This window comes from Meriones unguiculatus, chromosome 1, assembly GCF_030254825.1.
Source record: "Meriones unguiculatus strain TT.TT164.6M chromosome 1, Bangor_MerUng_6.1, whole genome shotgun sequence".
Taxonomy (NCBI): domain Eukaryota; kingdom Metazoa; phylum Chordata; class Mammalia; order Rodentia; family Muridae; genus Meriones; species Meriones unguiculatus.
The window spans coordinates 134,764,288-134,771,403 of record NC_083349.1 but is presented as its reverse complement, the minus strand read 5'-3'; the positions used below and the strand labels follow the sequence as shown (position 1 = coordinate 134,771,403).

The window sequence follows — 7,116 nt, the reverse complement described above, 5'->3', positions numbered from 1 at the left end:
GGTGGGGGCACTGTGTTTGCAAAACTCTGTCTATTTCTTTAGTAGTGACCAGGGGTTGTCAGATAGCCAAGGCTGGCCTTGAACTCATCATCCCTCTGCTGCCGCCTCCAGAGTGCCGGCAGATGCTCTTGGCTTGTGCCACCACACCTGCTATCAGCTCTGTATTTTTGATTGGCATATGGCACAGCTCATAGTTTGGCAGGAAGTTGGTGTTCAGTAAATATCTGAATGAGTAAATGAGCAAATGTGGATTAAAAATTCCTTTCTGAAAGGTTGAACACTGGTTTATCCTAAAATGCTCCTATACCAGCTTGAAAGTATCGGGACCACAACCAGAGCACTGCTTAGTGTTTTGATGGAGGCAAACTGCTTTACTGTTGTGCTCTGAAATAGACTGCAGTGTTTCCATCATGTATTTTTAATATCATCCCAACGCTATTTTACATGTCATGTGTTTTCACCTGGTTCTGTACCAGCTAATACCTTTGTCATCCACCGAGGTCCTGAGTTTACCCCTTATGCTCTAAAGCGTGTCACTGAGCTCTCCACACTGTACCTGGAATCATCTGGAGGGCCTACAGATACAGACCGCTGGCAACAGTCCCATGGTGTCTGACATGGAAACCTCTGCCTGGGGACGCACCGCGCCAACAGCTTCCCAAATGATGCTGTCGCTTCTGGCCTACTAACCACATGCTGAGAACCACTGGGACAGAGCCTTCTTAATCCTTTACCGGAAAACCACACTGGAGCAACTTTGATTCCCAACAATGAGACTGTTTGCAGTTTCTGGTTTAGCTCTTCCAAACTCTTTCTTAGAGTTTGCTCTAAATCCCAGTCTCTGACTCTAGGACAGCCAGCCTCAGCCTCCTCTACAATTTGTCTGTCTCTAAAATGATCTCAAGAGGAACAGACTTGGAACTATCTCAACTTCTTACAATAGGCAAAATTCTTTGACTACATCCTAGGCCCCGTGTCAGCCTTCTCTTTCCCTGTTAGTGAGGAGACACTGTGGGTTTTCTGAGGACAGGTCCCAGGTGGGCAGTATCACAGCCATCTAGAAGCTAGCTAAAAACTCAGGCTGCCAGCAGACACTGCAGCCACACCAGCCAGTTTCAGGCTCTCCTGGTCTCTGAGGTACGATTGGCTTGAGAACAAGGCCTCCGATGTCAACCTGTCTTTGACACACATATCCCTAAAGAGGCCGAAGAGCAATGGACAATGAGACTAGAGAGAGGATCAGGCATTGGTACAAGGTAAGGGACTGGGGAGATGGTGTATTTCACTTTCCTCGTAAAAGCCGAAGGACAGACTAAAGGAGACAGACAGGGGAAAACAAGAAATGTTTCTGGGGACAAGGTGACCTGGCATCTTTCAGTAGCTCTTACCTGACGTCAGAAAATAGAGGTCAGTGTCCTGTGGCTGTATGACTCAGCCTGAGCTGCAGAAATAGCTGCTAGCTGCTATGACCTCATCCTCAAGTGTGTGGGAACACCTTCCAAACGCTGGGTTTTCTCAACTTTAATTTTGGGTTTTTGTTGTTGTTGTTGTTGTTTTGTGGGTGGGTGTTGAGACAAGCTCTCTCTTTGTAGCCTTGCCTGTTCTGGAACTCCCTTTGCAGATCAGGCTGGCCTTTAACTCAGAGATCTACCTGATTCAACCTCCCAAATGCTAGGATTAAAGGCCTGCACCACCACTGCCTGACCAACTTTTTAATTATTATTGAACAAGAAGATAATATATTCAGGCTTATTATTGTTGTTGTTGTTGTTCTCCTCCTTCATCTTCATCTTTCTTCTTCCTCTATCCAGTAGCCTCAACCACCACTCATAACAGCAGGTTTTCAAAACACAGTGACCCTTTGATGAATATTTTACAACATATTGCAAAGAAACTTCAGATAACGACAGAGAGGAACACGAGTGAAGGACAGGTGATTTTTATATGCAGATTCAAATATGGAGTTGAGGCCGTGGAGCACAGTATACCTGGATTACGAAAGCTCTAAGCCTTCTTCTGCAGGCCGTGGGAGATAACTACTGTTGGTCAATCGCCATGCTCACAATCATGAGCGTCTGAGAGCGGGTCCCCAGCACCCACACAAGGAAGAGCTAGGCATGGCGCAGTCTAACCCCAGTGGCAGGAGGGGTGAGGGAGCCGTGTAGACAGGCAGATGCCTTGGGCTGGCTGGCCAGCCAGTCTAGGCAAACTCAGCTGCAAGGTTAGTGAGAAACACTGCCTCAACAAGTAAGGCGGGAGGCAGAAAGACATCCAGCCTCAGTCTCTGGATAGCGCATGCACACACGTGCATGCACACCCATACACAGTTTTAACGCAGCACAATGCCGAGCACGATAAAATAAAAATAAAATAAAAATAAGTAAAACTCCAAAAATCAGGTATTTGGGGCAGGGAGGTGGCTCTGCGGTTGCAAAGCACCTACCACACTTGTCTGACAGCCTGAGTTCAGTCGCCAGAAGCCGTGTAAAACTGGAAGCAGATAACCGACTCCGCAAAGTGGTCCTCTGACCTTCACCTATATGCCGTGGTGTGTGTGCACACGTGTGGCAATCATCAGTAAGAAATGTTTAAAACACAAATGTTTGATAATGCATCTCTTTTTGTGGTCCGACCTCAGAGTTTTCCCATGGGCTTTAGAGGCAGTTTCCTTTACCCATGCAGCCTGTGGTGTTTGCCTCAAGTCAAACTGCGTATCACACTATAGTGTGTACAGGCTGAATAACTTCTAACCATTGTGAGTAATGACAAGGGCCCACGTTATTTACTTTGGAGATATGTAGGGGGGTTCCAATATATCACTGTTATTGCTTTCTAGTTTAATTCCATTGTGGCCAGAAAACACACACAGTATAATTTCAGTGCTTTCAAAGTACTGAGACTTACCTCATATCCCACCACATGGTTGATAAAGGCACCTTGTGTACTATATACATGCATTGCGCAGTTCTGAAGGAAGGTCTAACATGCTCTCTGTCAATAAGACCAAAAGCAACTCGGAGGGGAAGATTTATTTGGTCTCTAGTTCCAGGTCACAGTGCTGAGGGAAGTCAGGGCAGGATTGTGAAAGCTAATCTGCCTGCTCTTCCATGCAGCATTACTCTAGGGAACTCAGGGCCAAGGAAGTACAGCGGAGACTGCGGGACTGTGCTGATTTCTCGCTTGGACTGACGTGCAGCTAGCTTTATGCAGCCTGGGACCACCTGTCCAGGGGATAGGGCTGCCCAGGTGGGGCTGGGCCCTCAAGTATCAGTAAGCAATTAAGACATTCCAGGGAAGCAGTCTAAACTGGGCAAGTTGTCCATTGATGTTTTCCTCTCCTGATTCTAGGCTATGCTGAGTTGCCAAGGCTGAGGAGGACAGGTGGGGTGTTGTATAAATATCACCAAGACCTGGGTGAGTGAAAATGCCCTGCCTAGTTATAGCAATGCTGGGGAAAATATATTAAAATCTCTATGATCTTAAACCATTGGATTTAAATCTACAAATGTACACTTTCCTTGTCCCCCGCTACATTTATTCCTCCATCTCTCCTTTCCTGCCTTCTCTTTAAATTACCTGAAGATTCTTCAGAATTTCATTTTAGGTTTGTGTGGCAGCTTACATCTATAATGCCAGCACTGAGAGGCTGAAACAAGAGAATCTCTAATTCAAGGCCAGACTAAGTTATGTAGTGAGTCTGAGGCCAGATTGCTGCATACAGAGACGACATCTTAGAATAACAATAATAATGATGCTACTAATAATTGTAATTTACCCATTGCCTTCATCTACTCCATGTCTTTGTAACACCAAAGTGGTACCTGCCTCAGCATGGTGGGAAACAGGAACCAACTCTTGAATGCTGTCCTCTAGCACATGCTCACACTCACAATTAAATAAACAATTTCAAAGGAGGTTGAGGAGTCAAGCAAAGATGTAGACGACTTTTAATCCCAATACCCAGAAGGTAGAGGCAGGCAGATCTCTGTGAGTTCCAAACCAGCCAGTTACAAGGTAAGACCCTTCTCAAAAATAAATAAATAAATAAATATTGGGTGAAGAGTCCCAGAGATATTAATAAGTCAGCAATTAAGAGCACTTGTCTTGGGTGTCTGTGGCATGTGGAAGGCTCTGTCCAGTTTCCTTTTAGACCATGGCAACATATCCAGAGTTCACTCAAGATCAAGAACAAGATGGTATGCGTTTTAGTTGGAGCGGGTGGCCTTCCAGCTGCCTTGAAGCCACAAGAATGCTTGTTCCCTTGGTTTGTCTCCTCACTCCTTTAAAAGAACTCCCAGCCTTACCTCCTGTACAGTATGAACCTGTGCTTTGCATCAGGCCAACCTGCAAAGCTATTCTCAAGCCGCTTTGTCAATTTGATTACTGAGCAAAACTCTGGGCCTGTAATTTCTGTTTTCAAAGAAATCAGTTTCCTTCATCATCCACGGGCATATCTGAGGTGAATCAGCCTGCTGAACTGGTGCCCCAGTTTTCCACAAGTGAGTACATGATCCAGCAAGGTACTCTGTCCCCTCCAATCTTTATGTTTTACCTGTGTTTGGAGGAAGATGACCTTCATACACTCAAAGAGTCTCTGCAGATATCCCTGAATCTCCTTCCTCCTTCCTCCTTCCTCCTGGTTGATCTTATCACATTTGGGAGAATGGTGCAGGATTACGAGCTAAGCTATAAAAGAATCCCTAACAGTTATGTCTTCCGAGGGACCAAGGATCTAACTGCAAGCAAATTCAGGAGAGGCTGGGACTGACCAAGCCAACTATGCCCATGCAACAAGCAAGACCTGTTCAACCTCAGGAGCAGCCTTTTGTTTCCAGCCCATGTTGGAAGTTGGTCTGATAGTGTTACTGGCCCTCAAAATCTAGTTATGCCTATCCTTGTTTTGTAAACCTGCCTAAGATGTTCCTGATTAGTTGATTAAATGACCTATGCCTAGATAGGGCAGAATGGGAAAGGCATGGCTAAGGTTCTCCCCCACTTTTGGGTTCAAGAGAGAATCACTGGAATCAGACAGACAGGAAGAAAGGGGGAAGGAGGATGCCACGATGGGTTAGCATGGAGAAGAAACTACAAGGGCAAGGAGAAAGAACACCAATAATGGCTTAGAAAGACCCAGATGAAAAATAAAAGCAAGTATTTATAAGATTATGGATGGAAGATAGTTCAGATGAGGAGGATTAAGAAGGATGGCATTGGATGGGGGCTGGGAGGTGAATGGTGAGGTTATCGAGACAGCCAGCATAGGTAGAAATATCTGTCCAGCCCAAAGTAAATAAGACACTTACAAAATCTAACAGGTATCTGTGCCTTACTTTTTGTGATAGTGGGTTAGATAATACCACCGTGATAATCGTAGGGCTAATAATAAACTTTATATAGCCAAAGTCTTTATTTACAACAACAAGCAGACTCCTCCAGCCCATTCACAAAACTGACACGAACCTCACAGATCCTCTGGGAGAGCTTCCGTGGGAACCACGGCCAGTAACTCAGGAAGAGACGGATGAGATCCATTGGTGTTGCTTTGTCCATTGCCATTGGCATGTGGGAGGGTACTTTCCCAAATACCGGAGCCAGGATCATGCTGTTCACTGGAGGGGTTCTCACCCAAGGAGCTGGCATGGTAGTTGGAGATGAACTGAAGACTCCTCTTCATTCCTGGCACGATATTGAGAAAGATTCATGAAAAAAGCAACCAAGCATTGTAGAGAGGCTTGCTAATCGAACTGCTACAAATGGTCACTGCATGGATTCTTATGCTTGTGCTCTTGATCAGACTGGAGGTGAAATGCTGTCCAAATCTTAGAGGAGGCCGCACGGTGACGGGAGATTCTTTCAACACTTCTCTTTCATGAGACACTCCAAAGAATTTTTAGTAAAGACTTCGACGGAGATTTCAGAATGGTGTTTCGTACTACATTGGAAGTAAAGACCTCTAGAGAACTGAAATTGCAGGAGCCATTGGTCCATCACAGATCAATATTTAATTAAAGAAAATAGTGTTTGAATGCTCTTTCAAATTACCTATCTTTAACACTAACATGGGGGTGTTTTCATTATGTCAAATATGCCTTCGAACCTGTGCCTTGAATCAGATGAGAAGAGACGGCTACTGAACACAAGGCAGTTTGGCAAACACAGTTCACTGCAGACTCCAGCTGTCTTTCAGGGCAATAACCTTCGGCACCAGGCAGTGGTTTGGACAGGGGCAGCCTCACCAGCACACAGAAAGGCACCATCCCAGTCTAAATGCACAGGTTGTGCAAACAGGGCTCCTGAAGGCCCATTACACAGCGTGGTCATGTAAGTTTTCTGTCGGCACTGTGAGAACAAATTACCACAGAAGAAGTGCCATAGCCGTTTATCATTTAACAGTTCTGGAGGCTGCAGTATGAAATGGGCTGCCCAGGCCATGCTCCTTCCACAAGATCCAGGTAGATTACGAAGCCCCTGAATCACTGGTTTCCGAGGGCGCTTTGCACCCTTGGCTCCAGCCCTCCCTCCATCTCTCATGCCAGCATAAAGACCTCTGCTCCCCCTGGCCCTCTCTCCTAAGACCTAAGTGGCTGCTGCAGGCCACCAGCAGGACATCACCTACTCTCTCCATCTCAGGCTTCTCATTAGATCACCTGTGCAAAGCCATTGATGCTCACGGGGGCTCAGGATTGGGATGCGAACACCTGAGACTATCTTGACACATACAGTTATCCAAAGGCTAATAAGAATAAACAGAAGCCTGGTAGAGCAGGTGTGTCATAGCACATGTGAAGACTGCCCTCTGGCTTAAGAACAAAGTGCACACATATGCATATGCACATATGCAACACACATACACAACAGCTTTATTCATTCACAGCAAAAGAAGGCAACGGAATTATAAGCCTTGGGAATTTGATATCAGCTTTGATTAAGTTAAAGCTAAAAACCCCTCAGGCAAAGGATTCTGAGGGCAAACTGAAAGTGCTGAGACACTGGACCCTGAGCAGGCAGAGCCCAGGTCAGCCACCCAGAGGGAGGCAAGGGAGAAGAATGAGGCGGCTTGGCCCTTGGTTAGCTTCCATCTTCCTAAACTCGGGGGTCTTAGCCTGTTTACGGGGA

The 7,116-nt window shown here is 45.9% G+C and overlaps 1 pseudogene; it reads left to right on the top strand.

Moving 5' to 3' along the window:
- The first annotated feature begins 4,153 nt into the window (after positions 1-4,153).
- LOC110557179 (protein transport protein Sec23B-like) lies at positions 4,154-6,009 on the top strand (annotated as a pseudogene).
- The last annotated feature ends 1,107 nt before the right edge of the window (positions 6,010-7,116 follow it).